The sequence below is a fragment of the Lactuca saligna genome, chromosome 5 (assembly GCF_052625555.1).
Source record: "Lactuca saligna cultivar CGN05327 chromosome 5, ASM5262555v1, whole genome shotgun sequence".
NCBI classification, from domain to species: Eukaryota; Viridiplantae; Streptophyta; class Magnoliopsida; order Asterales; family Asteraceae; genus Lactuca; species Lactuca saligna.
Genome location: NC_136421.1, coordinates 283,828,412 through 283,850,093, shown reverse-complemented (window position 1 = coordinate 283,850,093; position 21,682 = coordinate 283,828,412). Strand labels below are relative to the sequence as shown.

The 21,682-nt window shown below is 34.7% G+C and overlaps 1 pseudogene; it reads right to left on the bottom strand.

Moving 5' to 3' along the window:
* Positions 1 to 12,959: 12,959 nt before the first annotated feature.
* LOC145046798 (kirola pseudogene) lies at positions 12,960 to 13,592 on the bottom strand (annotated as a pseudogene).
* Between the last annotated feature and the right edge of the window lie 8,090 nt (positions 13,593 to 21,682).

Below are 21,682 nucleotides of genomic sequence, written 5' to 3'. Positions count from 1 at the left end.
TTTGGTGATGCTTCTGCATTCCCAACTGAGTACTCTGCTAATCAATTCAAGGAGGTTCTTGAGAAGATTTGCTATGAAGGAACTTATCCTCCCACCATCAAGAAGCTACTGCCACCTTACTAGAGGTTCCTATCACACTCCTTTGTGATTTACATTTCTAGGAGAAAGGGGGCTCTGATGAAATTAGTCACACTGTAACCTCAGCCTTTGTCTCTTTGGCTATGGGCTGGGATTACAACATCTCTAAGTTTGTTTTTGAAGAGATGAAGAGAAAACATATTGGAAAGAAAAAGGACCTATTTTTGATGTACCCTAGGTTCCTTCAAAGGATCTTTAATGAGAAATATCCCCAAATCGAGAGGTCATCTGATACTTTGGATATGAAAGTGTTGGGTCCCAACACCTTTGGACTCATAAAGCAATCAAGAAAGGCTTCCAAAGTCACCTATCAAGGACTGAAGGAGTTGGTTAAGTTTGGAAAGTTTGTTGAAGTTGAAAACACTCCTGCTGCTAGTTCCATTAATGTTGACGTTGCAGAGGAACACGTGACACCTAAACCAAAATTTCAATTTTCCTTTGAAGAAATTAAAGAATCTGAGGATGAAGAAGAAGGGGATCAAGAAAAGGAATTGTATGAAAATGAGTTTGAAAAATTCATTCAACAAAGTATCTCAATTCTTGATGAGGATGTTGATGGGTTTTGAGCATTCTAACACTCCTATGGTGTATACGAAATCCTAAATGTTTTGGATCTATGTTTTCTCTAATATACATGCAAGCTTTCAAAATTCCAAAGCATCATCCTAACTAGCATACAATGGAGTATCTATACTATAAAATTCTAGTTAGATGACATACCTTTTAGTGTAGTTGAAAACCTTGAAGCTTTAAAAGCCTAGCACCAATAATGTGACTACCTCAAATGGAACCACAAATCACCACCAACAATTTGGAGGATTTGAGAGAATATTTCTTCCTCACAAAATTGGATATGATCTTCTAAATACTCACTAGTGCCGATTTCATGTGCTAGAGGATCTCTTATATAGTGTGTCATGATTAGGATTACACCATGCAAACCCTAATGTGCATGACTTTCCACATTCCTTAGGCTCCATGGAGTATCCATGGGTCACCACATGGGTTTAGCCCAACATAGAGAATTATGGATCACAAGACCACTATATACGAATGAATGATTTACACAATCAATACCTATATATTTAATTAGTCTCTTTTGATCACAAAATTAATTCGAAATTAATTCTTGATCAATACTAATTAAATAATATGATTTCATATTAATATATTCGAACTTATAATATATTAATAAATCATAAATAACCTCTTCTCAAAAGTTCATCCTTACAGATTGTTCCGGTGAAATACAACTCAAATGGACCATGCTACTCTCGGGTCAAGTACATACTAAATATAGTTATGGACTTAGACACCTTATCCAACATTCTCCCACTTGGATAAGTCTAATAACTATAGTTGTAAGTATAACTTCAGGATCTAACTAGAAATCGTGGCTCTTAAATGCCTTTGTCGAACTTAGACATACCATTTTAGATAAGTGATCATATAATCGTCTGTTCTGAAGATATCTGCTGGACAAACACATGGAACATAGTCAATCTTATTGTCTAGTAGTTTGTTTCCTGATTTTCGATTTGTTTGACATAGAACTTAATCAAAAACATCAATTTAGTTCTGACCAAGCCCGACACATAAGCCAAAATAAAATCATCGAGGGGCCCAAGATATCACTTTTAATCCCCCAAGGACTAAAAGGAACAGATAAACTTCGACAATATATGCTTGTATTAACTATTTATTAAATCATACACAACAACATGTTTTATAACATCGAGTTACTGATGCGTTTTTGTACTATCAATGTATAACCAAGTCATAGTCAACAACTCATATATCTAGGTTTGAAGACTTATATGATATTATCGTTGCACAATCACTCGAGATGAATTCCATGAAGTGATACAATTGAGCGTGGGTTTAATCCAATATCCAGACCTTATGAGCACTCATGAATGTTGCAACAAACTTTGCTATGTCTAATACCATTCAGACAAATCTACAAACCAAATTCATGATAATCTTGATTTAATACCTACATCCAACGTGTGATAGACTGTGGATAGTTTGAATAATATAATTATTCTAGAAGTCAAAACATGCAAAGTGAAACAATAGTAGATGATTAACACAAGACAGTTCCATACTAGTAAATAAAAAAACAACTTTTATTTAAGAATCAAATGTCAATTACATTGCAACTATTACAAGTTTCAAGAGCTATCTAATCCTTAAAACTAATATCATCCTTCAGCCCAATGCGCCTCGCATGCTGTAAATGTTTGACCCTAGTCAGTCCCTTCGTGAGTGGATATGTCGGGTTCTCATCTGATGATACCCTCTTTTCCATGAGGAGTCCTTCTTCTATCTTGTGTATTATGAAGTGATATTTCCTTTCAATGTGTCTGGACCTGCCATGATCCCTCGGTGCCTTGGCTAAGGCGACAACACTATTGTTGTCATAGAAAATATCTACTGGCTCCTTTATAGCTGGTACAACTCCAAGGTCTCCAAGAAGTTCTTCAGTCATATCGCCTCCTTTGTCACTTTGCTTGCTGCTATGTACTCTGATTCGCACGTTGAATCAGCTACAGTCTCCTACTTGGAACTTTTCCAAATAATTGTTCCTCCATTCAGGGTAAACACCCAGCCCGAATCAGAGTGGAAATTATCTATGTCAGTTTGAAAGCTGGCGTCACTATACCCTGTCACTCTCAACTCATCACTCCCACCGAGGGTAAGGACCCAGTCCTTAGTCCTCTGCAGATATTTGAGAATGTTTTTCACCGTAGTCCAGTGAGCCTTTCTAGGAATCCCTTGATATCTGCTAACCATGCTAAAAGCAAAAGACACATCAGGGCGAGTATAAGTCAGATCATACATGATAGAGCCAACAGCGGAAGCATATGGTATTCGACTCATCTCATCTATCTTAGCCTCTGTACTCGGACTCTAAGCCTTGCTCAGTTTGATGTTGCTTTGGATCAGTAAGTCACCTTTCTTAGAATTATGCATGTTGAACCTCTTCAACACTTTGTCCAAGTAGGTACTTTGATTAAATCCAATTAGTCTCTTACTCTTGTTTCTCAATATCCTTATCCCAATAATATATGCAGGTTCCCCAAGGTCTTTCATAGCGAAACACTTCCCAAGACAGGATTTAACCTCCTGCAAGGTTGGGATGTCATTTCCTTTAAGTAGTATGTCATCCACATACAATACCAAAAAGCTAATTGTACTCCCACTAGCTCTGACATATACAAAAGACTCATCCTCACTTCTTGAAAAGCCAAAATATTTGACTATCTCATCGAAACAAAGATTCCATCTGCGAAATGCTTTTTTCAACCCATAAATTGATTTATCAAGCTTACACACTCTATTATGGTACTTTGCATCGATAAACCCCTCTGGCTTATTCATGTAACATCCTCATGCAACTTTCTATTAACAAAAGCGGTTTTGACATTCATTTGCCATATTTCATAATCATGAAATGCAGCTATGGCTAGCATAACCCTAATAGACTTAATTTTCTCTACTGGCTAGAAGGTCTCATCATAGTCAACTCCCGAAGTTTGAGTAAATCCCTTCGCAACTTTTAGCGCCTTATAAGTGTGTACCTTTCCATCCATGTCGGTCTTCTTCTTGAAGATCCATTTACACTCGACTGTCTTACGATCCGGTATATTGTCAACCAAGTTCCAAACTTGATTGTCATACATGGACTAAATCTCACTGCCCATCGCTTTATTTCATTTAGCAGACTCGGGTCCCGCCATGTTTTCCTTGTAGCTATTAGGTTCATCCAAATTTACCAGTATGCTATCACTGATAAATGTATCACCTTCTGCAGTAATATGGAAGGCATAGAACTCAGGTGGAACACTAACTCTATCGGAACGCCTCAAAGGTACAGACTTATCGATTGGTTCAACAGGAGTTTCCTCCTCAGGTTGATCACTAGTGTTTGAGGTTCCTTCACCACTTGAATCTTGAATCTCTTCAAGGTAAATTTGCCTCCCACTGTCTCATTGGCCTATGAGCTCTCTCTCGCGAAAGACTCTTCTCCTTGCAACGAAGACAACATTGTCACCCGGTCTGTAGAAAAGATAACCAAAGGATTTATGTGGGTAGCTGATGAAAATACACTGCTCACTTCGAGGTTCGAGCTTTTCGTGAGTCTTGTGCCTCACGAAAGCCTTGCAACCCTAAACCTTGATGTGGTATAATGTGGGAGCCTTCCCAGTCCACATCTCGTGAGGTTTTTTTGGCAACTTTATTAGTTGGGACTAGATTAAGGATACTGGCGGCAGTCTCTAAGGTATATCCCCAAAATGAGATAGGTAACAAAGCTCGACTCATCATGGAATGAACCATTTCTAAAAAGTTACGGTTGCGCCTCTCAGCCACACCATTAAGTTGTGGTGTCCTAGGTGGCATCAACTATGAAACAATTCCACATTCCTTAAGGTAGTCTAGGAACTCGATACTAAGATACTCATCACCTCAATCGGATCGGAGCATCTTTATCTTCCTTCCCAGCTGATTCTCCACTTCTTTCTTAAACTCTTTGAATCTTTCAAAGGTTTCTGATTTATGCTTGATTAAGTAAATATAGCCATATCTACTGTAATCATCAGTAAAAGTCACATAGAAGCGGTTAGCATCCCTTGTGGTGGTTTTGAAGGGGCCACACACATTGGTGTGTATGATATCCAACAAACCTTCACCCCTTTCACAACTACCAGTGAAGGGTGATTTAGTCATCTTTCCAAGTAAGCAAGATTCGCAAGTTTCAACCGACCTTAAGTTAGATGAATCCAAAACTCTAGCCTTTTGGAGTTGGCCTATGCGCGTCTTACTGACATGTCCAAGATGACAATGCCACAAGCATGCTTTATCCAATTCATTAGAAGAATAAATATGCAACACACCATTTCCTAAGTTATCTACAACATTCACAGTTTCATATACACCATTACAATGTAATGCTTTAAAATAAAAACACCATTATAATAAGCATTTATTGCATCAATTTCATTATCATACGAAAATATGAAACCTTGTTTGTACAAACCATGAAAGGAAATAATATTTCTCGCCATATCAGACGAGTAGCAATAATTATTCAAATCTATTTCTATCCCGCTACTTAGCAATAAAGAGTAAACTCCAATCTTGGTGACAGGTTAAACCTTCTTATTCCCCATGATCAAGTTTATCTTCCCGTGCTCCACATCCTAACTTCTTTTTAGGCCCTACATATCAGAACAAATGTAAAACCCACAACCTGTGTCAAGTACCCAAGAGTTAGTATGTGATGACTTTTTAGATATAATAGTATAAATACCTGCATGGGTGGGTTTAGCCTTCCCATCCTTGACATCTTGTAAGTATTTGGGGCAGCTTCGCTTCTAGTGCCCTTTTTCAAGACAATTGAAACACTCTGCTTCTTTATGAATGGAAATGGGAGCAGTAGAACCAGCCTTGGTCCTACTTGAAGAGGATCCATCAAGAGACTTTCCCTTGAGGATGTTTGAGGGAGCCTTCCTCTTCTTCCATTTCCATTCTGCAATTGCCAGAACAAGGGCAGTGGTAGGAGTAGTAACAACCGATTTACCTTTGAGATCACTTTCAGCAGTCCTCAAAAGCCCTTGAAGTTTGATAAGTGTGACCTCCTCCTTGTTCATATGATAGGTCATTCGGAACTGATCATAACATGGAGGTAAGGAATGTATAATGATATCTATAGCCAACTCCTCAGGGAAGTTCACATTCAACTTTAGCAATCAGTCCAAAAACCTTTGCATTTTCTACAAGTAGCCTGTGATGGGTTCACCATCCTTCATCCTGGTTGTTATCATGTAAGAGATGATTTCATACCTCTCTTGATGAGCCCTCTGATGGATTCTTTCCATCAAGTCATGATTCATCTCAAAAGGATAGAAATCCTCATAGGACTTTTGGAGTTCAGCTGAAATAGTGGCAAGCATGATATAAGCTACCTTGGTGGCATCCTTCTCATGTGCCCTAAACTCAACAATCTCCTCAGTAGTAGCAGAAGACTCATCAATTTCCTTTAGCTCCTTGTCTAGGACATATTCCTTGTCCTCATAGCGAGTGACCATCTTGATGTTCCTAATCCAATCATTAAAGTTGGAACCATCAATGATGACACTCCCACAAAGGTTCATGAGAGAGAAGAAGCCAATAGGGTTTGAGCCAGAAGCAGTGTTGGAAGACATCTAAAAAGAAAGAAAGACAAGTCTAGATTAGATAAAGAGTCCTTAACAAAAACACCCAAATGAAATATTAAGGCTAGGACCCAACACAATATTTTACAAATTGGAAGAGGGATGCTGTAATCCAACTTTCAAGATATTTGAAGGTAGGTAAATGATGACTTACCAATTTCCACCATGAAAAACGAAATATTTATTAAGTTTTAATTAGATTGAAACTCCTAGATCCTTTGAGATTCATTGAACAATTCAATGGCATGTTCAAATCCAGATTATGCCCTTCAAGTTTGTGACTGGGATACCGAGGATCACAAACAAGGTGTGAATAACCATGCAAAATATGCTTGGTACTCTCGACTTTATCACCCACTCAATATGTTGGTTAACCAAACACGCTCCATTGATCTTATGATAAACATCGATCCACCATTTGCCACCCTTACTAGTCCAAGTTAATCTGTCGTTTAACCACACACGCTCCATCAACAACTTGGTAAGGTGCAAAGTGCAATTTTCATGGATTAGTATCAATTTCACATTTTCCTAAAGTAACTAAGATTGAGAATTTAATAAAACATTTAGTTACTTTATTATCATTATAATTAATGAGAATTATAGTCATATCCTACCCGTTCGGCTAACGACCCTCCATCAGTCAAGGAAGCGGTGGGTGCGAGTAGACACCCATTAAACTATCATTTTATAGGCAGTAACCTTATACCCCCTTATAGACCGGCTTCGTGAATTAGGCCTACTAACGGTAAGATTCACTTGATCTTATACATATATATTATTAACTTATAATACTATAAAGTATAAGGGTTGAATTTTAAACTTTTAAAATTCTAGGGTTTGGAATTAAAGTTTCATTTAGTGAGACTTTACAATTTCCAAAACTTGAGGGCATGTTTTGAAACTTGTCAAAAATATTCAAGTTCATAACATATGAGTTTAATGACATCTTTAATAGAAAAACCTTTCATGTTCCATAACATCATAACTTAAGGACAAATTATGGAGTCCATTAAAAACATTTAAAACATTATTTAACTAATACAATAATCAAATAATCCATAGAAGATACAATTAAACCCATATGAACAAGACAATTCAAATAAAACAAATTTCATGTAATTAGCCTAACCATATAAACTAATAAAAACATGAAACTTTGACAATTATCTTTTAAATTGGATTAGCATGATCATTAACACATCAAAAATAGGTTTGTAAGTTCAAAAACAGTTTAGCATAATGATCCTAGTCCAATTTTAGTCTTAAAACTCAAAAATTTGCACCCTGGAGCACCAACTCGTCGAGTGCATGAACAAATTCGACGAGTGGGTCAAACTTGTGAGGGGAGTCGGCGATTTCCTCTGTGGAATCAGCGAGTCCACTGTCTAGATAGCAGAAAATTGATTTTTGAAGAATTTGAAAGCAAGTAGCATCAAGTATATTGGATAACAATCCTAGGCTCTGATACCACTGATGGGTTTTGAGCATTCTAACACTCATATGGTGTACATGCAACCCTAGATGCTTTGGATCTATGTTTTCTCTAATATACATGAAAACTTTCAAAATTCCAAAGCATCATCCTAACTAGCATACAATGGAGTATATATAAAACAAAATTCTAGTTAGATGATATACCTTTTAGTGTAGTTGAAAATCTTGAAGCTTTAAGTGCCTAGCACCAATAATGTGAATACCTCAAATGGAACCACAAATCACCACCAAGAATATGGAGGACTTGAGAGAATATTTATTGCTCACAAAATCGGATATGCTCTTCTAAAGACTCACTAGTGTCGATTTTATGTGCTAGAGGATCTTTTATATAGTGTGTCATGATTAGGGTTATACCATGCAAACCCGAATGTGCATGACTTTCCACATTCCTTAGGCTCCATGGGTTTTAACCTCCATGGAGTATCCATGGGTCACCATATGGGTTTAGCCCAACATAAAGAACTATGGATCACAAGTCTACTATATAAGAATGAATGATTTACACAATAAATCCCTATATATTTAATTAGTTTCTTTTGATCACAAAATTAATTCCAAATTAATTCTTGATCAATACTAATTAAATAATATGATTTCATATTAATATATTAGAACTTATAATATATTAATAAATAATAAATAACCTCATCTCAAAAGTTCATCCTTATAGATTATTCTGGTGAAGTGGAACCCAAATGGACCATGCTATTCTTGGGTTAAGTACATACCAAATATAGTTATGGACTTAGACACCTTATCCAACAGATGTAGCTATTACACCTTCGAGCATGTCTAAAATAGAAAGGGACATAATGGTGCAATCTTCATCACCTACCCCTAAAAAGATGGATGCACTTATTGTAGAACTTTAGCGAACTGCAAGGAAGCCTCCCCAAACAGTTTCTGTTGATACTAAACCTCCATCTGGAAGTGATCTAGAAGACTCTGCCAATGCTTTGCTCCTAAGGAAGCGAAAGAGAAGAGAGCCAAGGTCGGGAGTGCTTATCACAGACCCTGTTCAAAATAGATCTACACCGATTAAGCCTAGTCCTGTGACTCAAAACATTTAAAGAACATTCACTGAGTCCTCTCCAGTGATACAAGAAATGTCAAGCCCAATCCCTGAGTCAACTCATATGGATATGGGTTTTTAGAGCCCTATTATTGAAGAAGAAGTCATACCTTCCGAAGGAGCTCAAGCTTCAGGAAACTCTTTTGAAACACCTGAGCTGGTCCTCTCTAAAGGCAAAAGCAAGCTACCTGACTCTGAATTGCTTGATGTGGTTCTGCTTCAAAACATAGTCTTTAATCTTGAACAAAGGTCTGCCGAAAAGGATTTGATTATTGGAAAGTGGGACATTCGAATTGGTGAGCTTGAAAAAGAGAACTCAATTAAAGATGCAAAGATTTCAAAACTTCAAGAAAATCATGGTGGTCTTGCAGCTTTATTCTTTGACCTGAAACATCGCTTACATCAAAAGTTTGGTGGCGAATTTCAACCTTTAAGTGCTGAAGGAGAAAAGATTTATGCTTCTAGTTCAAGTGCTACCGATCCAACTTCTCAGCCTACAAGTGAAAGAGTTGTAAGACCTGCTCCAGATGCTAATCTTGATTCATTCGTATCTTCTGGTCCTACTTCTGCTCAAGAAAGAAGAGAGAAGAAAATCAGGGTCGAGCAGCTAAAAGGGAAGATGTTAATGATGAAGCATTTAGACCAAAATGCTCCATGTAATCACCCTAATATATTTTTCAAGGAAACTAGAAAGAAATTGACAGATAAATATGGGGATCGCTCTGGCATTATGATGTGGGGATATGATGCTGAAAAGAAAATATGCGTTCTGAAGAGAAAAAACGGACGAATTGAATATTATGAGAAGAAAGCTGACTTCTTGTCTTGGACAAAATTTGATCTTCCTGAACTCATCCACACACCTTTTCACAATCCAACCAATGATCCCATGGCCTGGTATTTTAAGAATTTTCTTGGGATTAAAGCTAAAAATAATTTTGAAGGCTTGAATATTGATTCATCGTTTACTAAAAATGCCAAGGATGTCATTGATCCTCACACTAACAAACCATGGTGAATGTCATGTGGCCACGTACAAAGCACGATAAAAGGATTCCGATTCCTAAACGTTTACCAAAAGCCACTTTGGATTCAATTCAATGATGGGTTTATGATAAGGCTACTGCGTCAGTGGTGATCAAGCTGAAGAGAAACCCGTATCACATTGTTGATCCCAATGACTTGTTGAAGTTTGGTGAACGTGATATCCACACATTGTCAAATTTTCAAATAATTATTGAGAATGAATTGTTTGAAGCTGCCGCGAAAGGTTTCACCGATATGGTAGCTACAATAATTGACAAGAAGCTGTGGGCAGGAGCTTTTGACCAAGCTGATGTGTATCTCGTAGAGAAATCTTGAGGATGACAGAAAGCAATAAACCAAGGGGGAGATTGTTGGGCTATATTTTGTGGTTTATGCTTTGGTTTGCATGTTTTATATGGTTCTTGGTGGGCTTAGTATGTTTTCGGTGGGCCTTTTTATGTTTGAGCTTTAGGTTATCGGTCTTAGTATAAATATGGTATGTGTATAGTAACTTGGAGCAAATGTGGTTTTAGTGAGTTGGAGTCTATTCACGATTGAAGAGTAATTGAATGTACCCGACAATTGATCAATAGAATTGCATGAATTCATTTTAAAACGTGTTCTTGATATATTTCATTGTTTGTTTCGTATCATAGTTTGATTAAGATTACGCATTAATCAAACTATTGCATTGGTACCTAGATATATCCGAGTTTAGGGACTTACATAATTAATATTCCCTTCATCGAAGCAGTGGCTCAAATGCTGAAGTACGTGATATGTGTGAAGGATCTTCTCACTAATAGAAAGAAGATGGAAGAGGTTAAAAATGTGATCCTAAATGAAAATTGCTCATCCGTTATGTTGAATAAGTTACCTAAGACGACGGGGGATCTACGAAGCTTGGCACTCCTCCTATGCCAATTCGGAAATTCAGCCACAAGCTATGCTCTAGTCGATTCAAGAGCCAGTGTCAATCTCATGCCTTACTCGTTTTTCAAGAAATTAGATCTTCCGGAGCCAAGGCCAATTCGAATGGAAATCTACCTCGCTAACAAGATTGTGACTTTTCCGAGTGGTATATGTGACGATTTATTGGTTAAAATTAACAAATTTGTTTTTCCCGCAGATTTTGTTGTTCTTGATATGGAAGAAGACAACCTAGTTCCAATCATTCTTGGAAGACCTTTCCTGGAAGCAAATGAAATAAGTTTGCTTACTTTCAGTTTCTTGGTAAATAGTTTGATTAATTCAATGTTTATCGAATCAGACGAACACATTATTGAAGTTATAGAAACCAGGACCAAACTGTAACATATAGCATAATGATCAAAGGGTACTGTAAATTCGGAAACATAATGAACACACGTAGATCACTTATTTAACTTTAAATATAAGCTTATTATAAAGATAATGATTATGATTCTTGTTTGAAATTTTACAACAAAATGGAAGAAAAATAACTCGAAATCCCACCACACTTATAACTACTTTATTTTTTTTAACGAAAAATATATTAAACTACTTATAAATTATTCGACTTACGTCCACATCGAGACTTAAACCCTCGACCTCAAGGAGGTAGAGCAACACCTGATATCGATGGGTTAGAAGTTCTTTGATACTTATAGCTAGTTTAGTAATAAGAGGTCTTTGTAAACAGGAAACCAATGGAAGGCTATTCCCCTAGAAACATTATTGTGCGTGATGTTAAAACACAATTTACTTTTTCTAACCGCTAAAAATAAAGACTTGATTAAAAATGATTTTGGATAAATATGGTGCTTTAATTCTTTAAATATTCACAAAGGGTATAGATGATAGGACTATAATATTCTCTAATATAAAAATAATGATTATGAAATGATTATAAAATATTAAAAGCAAAGAATATAGACAAATATGATATTCGTCGGCTTATAAAAGGAAGAAATGTATATTAAATTTAGAGATTATGCTGGACAAATATGATATTTTTATTTTTATTTAAGTGTGTATGAAATTCTTCTTAATTTTTTCTCGACGTGATCTCACTATTCGGATTCCAATTCATGAAAGTGATTTCATAGTTGGATGCCTACATATCCAACCACCGCCGATCTCCTCCCCCACATAACCGCCCCTTTTGATTTTGATTATCGTTTTCTATTTGAATCTGTTTTAGGTTATTTTTATTTATCTAGTAATTTATTTATTTTAATCAAGTGATAAAAATGATTTCTTGATTTCCATAATCTTCTTCAAGATATGTGTTTCTTGATTTTGGGTTTTGAAGATCACACACATAAAATAATTTTATGTCTAGAACAATAGAGGAATTAACTTATGTGTTGGCAAAAAAAAAAAAAAAAAAAAAAAAGATTTCAAAAAATATATATATATCATCAACCAATTAGCTAAGCTAGTTTTAAAATATTAACCACAAACCAATTGTATAATTTTGTTAGAAAAAATTGACCTAATATACCCGAAAAAAGAAAAAATGACCTAATATACCCGAACAATAGTCGACTTACCAAAAAAGACAATAATTAATTACTTCTCCATCCAAAATTATATTCCATCTTTCCTTTTTGGTTTCTTCCAAAATAATAGTCCACTTCCAAAAATAAATAACATTTTTACCAAAATACTCCCTCATTATTAGTTAATCAACTAAGTATTTATTGGAACATTAAATGCAAGGACAAAAGTGTAATTTTATTAAATAAAGTTAGTGGTAATTAATGTTTTTCTTAATTTGTACGTTTTTTTGTATAGGGACAATAATATTGGGACAAAGGAGTATTTGTTTTGGAAAACGAAAGACTTTCTAAGGACACAAATCATTGGGAAAGAAGAATAATGATATCTTGAAGAACATATTCATGCATATATACTACACCGACCTTACTTTCTATTTATTCTCTAGCGACGATAGTTTATTCTTTCAATAGGAAAAAAGCACACATTCACACTGAGAGAGTACTTCCTGCCATTTCCTTCTTTGAGTACCAGTTGCCGAACTACTTAGTGGTGCTATGGATATCCAAGTCCTTGACCAAATCACAAAGGTAATCCATCAGGGAAGTTGGATATGGTACACTTGTGTCAGGCTTCTCAAACTCAAACGTCCAAGTAGACACCACTTTATCACCTTTTTTGTCAACATTTAGTATGATTGTAAAGGTCTTGTATAGCTCATCCACAAGATCTCCTCCAATTACCTTAAACACAGTCATGTGGTTTTCTTGGTCGGCTGCTTCGATTATTTGCTTCGAAATTTTCTTCTTTCCCTCTTATTATCATGCAGAGATGCCAAGAAATTAAATTATTGTGAGAATGTCAGTCATTATGTTATAGTTTTGAACTATACAACTAGTTATGATATTGTAATATCCAAACATGAAAGACACAAGATTCTCGAGAAAACATGTACATATGAACAAAAAAAGAGAATTAGGGTTTGACCTACCATGAGTGTAGTGCCAACAGATAACAGAACCAACGTCCCCCCTATCACCATCAATCAGATCACAGCCTTGAACCTTATCAGGGGATATGCTAACTATCTCGTACGGGTTGCTCGTAAAGAGATGGCAGATTTCTCCTTTCTTGCTGACATCTACATGACCAATTAACTTTCCAGATAGAGCCATATCTCTCGATTGATATAATGGCACGACCCTAAACCACTTGTTAATTTACAAGAGAGAGTTGATGAGTTTGTGGAAAATGTGGCCAACAACGTTTGGTTTATATAGATTGGTTGCCTTACCCAAAAATGATAATTTAATAAACAAACTTAATTAATATTTTAAGGACAACACTCTGTAAACGTGTAACACAATAACGAAACTTCTTTTTCTTGTTTTTAAGGCTGCATGCAATATACACAGTAATTTATGATATATCTATAACATAAATAATGTCAACCATAATCTCAGTATATTATACTTTACTGCTATAAAGGAAAATCGTCTAGATATTTACTACATATATAGAAAATCGTCTAGAAGGTTTTTTCAAGAAATTGCTTAGTTACCGTTAATTAAGGAAAGGAATGGAAGAGGAATGCGCTCGATTCCTTCAAATCTATTAATTATATTTTCATTCCTCCCATAACCCTGTTTTTACATTATTCAATTCCTTTCCTCCATATAACAAATTTACCAATATATATACCCATCTAGATTCTTTTTCACCTGTGATCTGAGTGCTCATAATTGCTTATTTGCTTATCTACGTGGTTCTAGACAATTCTTTTTCTCGTTTGCCTTGCGTAGTTTCTTTTTATCCATATGCAGAAGCTTTAATAAATAGAAAGCTCACTGAAAATTAACGCAGGGCTTATTTTTCCTAATCTAGAAACAATTGATTAAATCGGTTCTTTGCGTTCTCTGTTATTTACCTCTGAGCTCAAATTTGAAAGTTTGATGTTTAAATGTAATAAATTTCAATTTTAGATGAAAATTTGATATGAATTTTGTTAACCATACGTTATAAACACCTTCAATTCGATCTCTCTTCCCTGCTATGCTTATGTGAGGATCGGTGGAATGGTGTTCTTTTTCTCTCCTCATTTTTTTTAAATGTTTTCTGTCATCTCGATCTCTCTCTTCCCTGCTATGCTTATGGTTCTTTCTCGATTTTACAGATTTTAATATCTTCCCATATAATATTCGATTATTTTTCATATTTACAGTTTGTTCGTAGGTTCTGAAAATGATTTTTGTTTCATCTATGATCGTGTCAAATACGACATCTTTCTTGTAAGGAACACACAAGATAGAAATGGTTATTATTTTCGTGTTAAAGGTATACTTGTCATTATATATTGCTCATTCCGTTATATGTTCCATTTAGGACTGTAAACGAACTGAACGTTCGGCGAACCGTTCGTGAACTGTTCGGCAGGAAGTTCGTTTATGTTCGTTTATTTAATAAATAAACGAACATGAACAAAAATTATCGTTCGTTTAGTTAAATGAACGAACATGAACAATGGTCTCGTTCGTTCATTTATGTTCGTGAATGTTCGTTTATGATGTTCATTTATGTTTGTTTATGTTCGTTCGTTTAGGTTTATTTATATTCATCTATATTCAATTATTTTTTATTATATTGCTATGTTATATGTTCGTTTATGTTCATATATGTTCAATTGTGTTTTTTTTATCTTTGTTCGTTTATGTTCGTTTAGCATGTTCACAAACATAAATGAACGAACATGAACAAAGTAATTTGTTAAACGAACGAACATGAACAAGAAAATCTCGTTCGTTTATCCGTTCGTGTTCGTTTGTTGTTCGGCTAACTTAAACGAACGAACATGAACAAGACCTTATTCGTGTTCGTTTGGTTCGTTTACAGCCCTAATTCCATTGATACCGAATTATAAAATCTATGAAGTTATGGAGCTTTAAATAAAATTATGAAGTCAAAAATCAAAAGATGTTAAAAAGTTTATTTCTCCTTTGGTAAATATACATAGATATGTGTTTTTTTTTTCAAAATATTTTTTTCTAGCACTAAAAATATGCATAATAGCGACGAGACTAATAGGGATACCTTGAAAAAGGCGTTATCTTTTCATCATATTTTTTGGTGTCGTCGCTAATACCACTAAACATATCACCCCTAATGCCATATAACCCCTATAGGTATCGATACTATTGCTGAAAAAAAAAAAACACGCGATGTTTTCTCCCCCCGATTTTCTGTGTCGTTGCTAATGATTTTCATCTCTATTTATGCGATTAGAAACTTGGTTAGAGCTAGTTTGCTATCCATGGAATGACTTTGCACTTTATTATCCATATATTTAGTTTTTTTTTTTTTAAATCTACAATCTTAGTTTCTTTTGAATTTCAAGTCAAAAAAGTTTATGTTGAGTGAGTTATGCACATTTGAACAATAACCATATTACGTTTAATTGTTTTACATAAAAAAAAATTCTGATTTAACACCCTTCTTTATGGGACTTGTAATTCATTTAATTTTTAACTAAATCAAACGTTTTTATAGTCTAAACTTAACTACAAATCATAATCTACATGTAGGAAAAAGATCCAGGTCAAAACAAGTTAAACTGAGTGAGTTATGTATATTTGAACAATAAAGTCAGATTACATTTAATTCATGAAACATAAAAAAATTCTGATTTGACACTCTTCCTTGCGGGGCTTGTAACTCATTCATTTTTTTTAGCCAAATCAAGCGTTTTTATAGTCTAAACTTAAGTAAAAATCCTAATCTACATGTAAGAAAAAGATTCAGGTCAAAACAAGTTAAATTGAGTGATTTATGCATATTTGAACAACAAAGTCAGATTACATTTAATTGCTGAAACATAAAAAAAATTATGATTTGACACACTTTCTTGCGGGGTTTGTAACTCATTCAATTTTTAACCAAGTTAAGCGTTTTTATAGTCTAAACTTAACTAAAAATCCTAATCTATATGTAGGAAAAATATTCAGGTCAAAAAAAGTTAAATTGAGTGAATTATACACATTTGAACAACAAAGTCAGATTACATTTAATTGCTGAAACATAAAAAAAAAAATCGTTTGACACCCTTCCTAGCGGGGCTTGTAACTCATTCAAATCTTAACAAAATCAAGCGTTTTTATAATCTAAACTTAACTACAAATCATAATCTACATGTAGGAAAAAGATTCAGGTAAAAAAAAGGTTAAATTGAGTGAGTTATGCAACTTTCAAAATTTGAGTGAGTTATCCGGTCCGGTTCCCGGTTTTGGGCCGGTTCCAACGACCGGTTCTTACCGAGTCCCGGTTCCAAAAATTGATGAAATTACAGTATCGGTCCTGGCCCGACCGGTTCCATCGGGTTTCGGTTCCTTGCGTGGCTTGTAACTCGTTTAATTTGTGAGACCGTGATACGAAATCTAAAAATAATTTTAAAATGCAAAATAAAAGGGAAAATCCGAAAATTCTTTTTTTAATTATTATTTTCATCATTTTCTTTATCTAAAAAATAAAATAAATAAAAATTACCGTTTTTTTTGAAAAATACGTTAAGTATTCTAATAGAATATTACACTATAAATATTTCAATACGATTTTTAAAATGTTAGATTATTCTATTATTCTACTAGATTTTTCATATATATAAATATTATAATATTCTACTACAATATTTCACAGATATTTCAAAAATACAGTAGTTTTTATTTTTTTAATTTTTTTGGATAAAAAAATTGACGAAAATAATATTTTTTTTTTAAATTTCAATTTTCTTTTTATTATTTTACATTTTAAAAATATGGTTTTTATCTACAAAATGAGTGGCTAGGATTGCGTACCCCCGTCTCATAAAATATAGTGGTCTCAAATTTGCATTTTAAAAATATGGTTTTTATCTACAAAATGAGTGGCTAGGATTACGTACCCCCGTCTCATAAAATATAGTGGTCTCAATTAAACCTAACCATATATATATATATATATATATATATATATATATATATATATATAGGATATAGATCCGGTAAGAAATTTTTTTTGGTAGGAAGGTAAGAAGTTTTTTTTCTACATATTTTTTTGACGAACAAAAAAAATTAATTACTAGATGATTCATTTGTAAGATGATTCACAAGAAAAAATTCTCAAAAAAACATCTATATGATTCATTTTTAAATAAATTAAGAAAAAATCCACTTTTATGATAATTTTAGTGAATAACAACAAAATCATTATATAAATGAATCATCGAAATGTTTTTTTGAGAATTTTTTCTTGTGAATCATTTTTCAAATTAATCATCTAATGATTCATTTTGTTTGTTCGCGAAAAAAATATGTAAAAAAAAAAAAAAACTTCTTACCTTCCTACCAAAAATTTCCTTCTTATTTGATCTTGATTATATATATTGCAAAATAAGTTATTTTTGTTTTGGGACTTATTCAGTACTTATGAATGATTTTTAAGGTTTTTCTCACGACATCTTAACGCGAGACAATCATTAATGAAATGTTTTGTGTTTTTGATGCTTATGTCCATCATGATCTTAATACTTGGTTGCTTAGGTCTTATGTTGTGAATGTCATAACTTCTTCATACCATCTCGAATTTTGACGATCTATATATCCATGCGTTTGTATTTTAGTCTATTACAACTTTCATTTAGATTAATCCCGTTATAAAGTAATATATTTTAGTTATAATCGTTATATCTATATGTTTTTATGAATGCTTGTATAGATGTTTTCTTTATTTAATAAAATCACAACTTAAAATATATTACATTTTAACGCAAATAATCTTAATGAAAGTTGTAGTAAAATCAAAAAACGAACATGTTGATATAAATATCATTAAAATATGATATTATATGAAGAAGTTATGACATTCAGAACATAAGATCTATACCAAATCATAAGACCTAGACAACCAAGTTGTTGAGATCGCGATAGAAATAAGCATTAACAGCCCCAAACACCTATTCAATGATTGTCTCACTAAAGATGTTGTGAGAGAAACCTAAAAAAATCATTCATAAATACTGGATGAGTATAAAAAAATAAATTAACTATTTTGTAACAAAAAAGTATTAAAGACTAAATGTATACAAAAATAATAAGGATTAAGTGTGTACAAAATGAGAAATATATTACCCTATTAAGTTATTTTTCCCGGCTAACCTAGATTAATCGGTCATAAGGACTAAATGTGTACAATTTAACAAATTGAAGGGGTAAATGTGCACGAAAAAAAAATCAATGACCAAATGTGTACAAATCAAAAAATATATTACCCTTTTAAGTCATTATCACTTTGGAAAATGTTTCTTGGTGTTTTAGCATTGCTAAAAAATGGGTTGAAACACATAACCAACGAACCCATAGGTTGAAACTAAAAAACTGACCCTAAAAACCGAAACGGAAACCTAGTTAATCACCTAACTCAATGGCTTCAAAATACCTAAAATCGAAATATTCGGTTTGGGTTTGGTTTTACCCAAAACAGTCTCAAACCGACCATGCTCACCTATATATTGTTTATTAATGAGAAGATATATTTCATTGAAAAATTCCTGCTAACGAAAGGATTTTCCTTGCCACAAGTCTTTAACCTTAATGTCAACCAAAAAGTTTGAGAAGAAGAAAGAGGTTGCCACCCTCGTCAGTTTATCCATGCTCTTTAATATCAGAAATGCTTACATGTGAAAAGAAATATGGGCGATTCCTGATTTGTTGATACCACTTGTTCGGTAATGTCATCAAAGATTGTTAAAATCAACAAAAGTGTTTTTACCTTTACAAATGTAACACTCAAAATCATAAAGGCCAAGAAAGGAAAGAATACCCTAAGTAAAAGGGTCAACTCGTCGAGTCCAGGGAGGAACTCGACAAGTCAGAGCGGGATCCGGGTATAGAATAAGTGACCGACTCAGCGAGTCGGCGAGTCTGGTCTGAACGAGAAAAAAAACCCTAATCCAGGGGTTTGCACCCTATTTAAGGAACATTACACCCATTACCTAACCTCTTTACTCCTCTTTGAGATCCAGAAGTCCTAGAATCATGAGTGAAAGCCATTGGAAGCAAATTCGGGCATTGTTAAGTGTTTTGTGAAGAAATCTTAAAGATCAAGAAGCTTGGATCAAGGAGGTTCATGGAGATTCGGATTCCTTTTCAGTAGGAGGACGTTTTGGAGGTAATGAATCGTTATCCTTGGCTTTCCCATTTCTAGATCCATCTTTCATGGAGTTTTAGGGTTTCTTTGAAGAGTATGTGATGAGAAATTGGTGCACAAGTTAGATCTGGAGTTGAAACTCCATATCTGAGCTCTATTTGGATCCAAGATGCAGAAAGCCTTGTTAGTTGCTATGCAAAAGCCATTCCTCATGAGTTAAGTTCCTTTCTAGCTTGGCTTTCGGCATTAGGGACAAAAAGCACGTAAAGGTAGCAACTTTATGTTGCTAATGGACTCTAGAAACCCAGATCTATGGTTTGGAGTAAAGGAGTAGCTCTGTAACTCGAGATTATAGGAATGCACGTATGGACTCGGCGAGTCTGGGAGATGACTCGGTGAGTTGGGCTAGATATCAGACTTGAGCCGCATAGTAACTTGGCGAGTTGTATGAAGATGAGCAAGAACTCGACGAGTTGGAACAACAACTCGGTGAGTCTGTTGAAGATTGCCTTGGACTCGGCGAGTCAAGTCGTGAAACCCCAAACCCTTCGAGTTAAGACTCGGATCTGTGAGTTGAGTGGGGACTCAGTGAGTTGGACAGGTCAGGACTCGAAAATCAGTAGACTCGACGAGTCATGGTCTGACTCAGCAAGTCGAGTCGTGAATGAAAGGGGTTTCTGAGCTTATGAACTCGGCGAGTCAGTAGGCTGACTCGGCAAGTAGGGTCAACATGGAAGGTTGACTTTGACCAGGAATTTAACTTTGACAAGAGTTGACTTAGTTGGCTTTTGGAGGACCGTCAAACTAAGTGTTATTTTTGGTATTCGTAGATCGGGGAGTTTTTGGAGCAGCAGTTCGAGAGTGTCTGATAGCAGTCAAAAGGGTATTAGAAAAAACTCCAGCAATGTAGATGTGTTACCTTCCAGTAGTGGTGGGTCTACGGCTATAATTCCGGCCCACCAGTAGGAGTTGTGTGTTAGATGTTTGTCTCTGTGATATCATCTAGGTTTGCTACTACCTGATATGTTATATGCTAGCTTGATGTGTTATAGTAGTAGAGTTCCGTTGTTAGGACCGAAGGGTAGTAAGACACCCCAGATACATATGACAGTAGCTGATGTCATGATTATATGCTAGCATGATCTGAGATATGTGTTAGGGGTAGTAGGAGGGGAACAGTCCTCGGGTTCGGTTGTTAGGACCGAAGGGTAGTCAGACACCCCAGATATGTCTGATAGTATGTTATGTTATGACATGTGATAGTAGTAGTGGTAGGGGTGAAAGAGTCCCCGAGGTTTGGGTGTTAGGACCGAAGGGTGGTCGGCACCCCAGAATGGCCGTACGGGTAGGACGGCACCCCAGAATGGCCGCACGGGTAGGTCAGCACCCCAGAATGGTCGTACCGGGTAGGTCGAGCACCCCAGAAATGCCTGACGAGTATGGTATATTATATGATTGTGCTGTATTTTATATGATTTTATGGTATGTGGTAGTTTGGGGGAGCTCACTAAGCTTTGTGCTTACGGTTTCAGTTTTTGGTTTCAGGTACTCAGTTTTCAAAAGAGGAGCTCGGAGAGGTTGCAGTACACACACCATAATCAGTTTTGTTTGAAATTAATACTATGAAATTATGTTATGTTTGAAATTAATACTATGAAATTATGTTTTGTTTTTGGTTTCTGATAATAAGTTATGTTTGAAATTAATACTATGAAATTATGTTATGACTTATGATATGGTTTTCATAAATGTGGTTTTAGTAATGTTTAAAAGAAATTTTAGTTGTGAAAATTGGGTCGTTACAACAAATTACCTCAAACAAATAAATTGTAAAATAATTTTTATAAAGTTACACTTGTAGTTTCCTTACTTTTATTCTTAATAAAAGTTTGAATCATTTACATCTTCGTCTTTATCTTCATTCCTAATAATCATATTTGTGTCATGTAACATCCGGTCCAAAAATTTACAAAGTGAAGTAACGAAAATGCCATTTTAATAGTTTAAAGTAAGAATGCAGCTTTCTTAAGCTCCATAATATTTTCCCGCTCATTTTGACCCTTTAGGATCTATCATATAAAAAAATCAATAA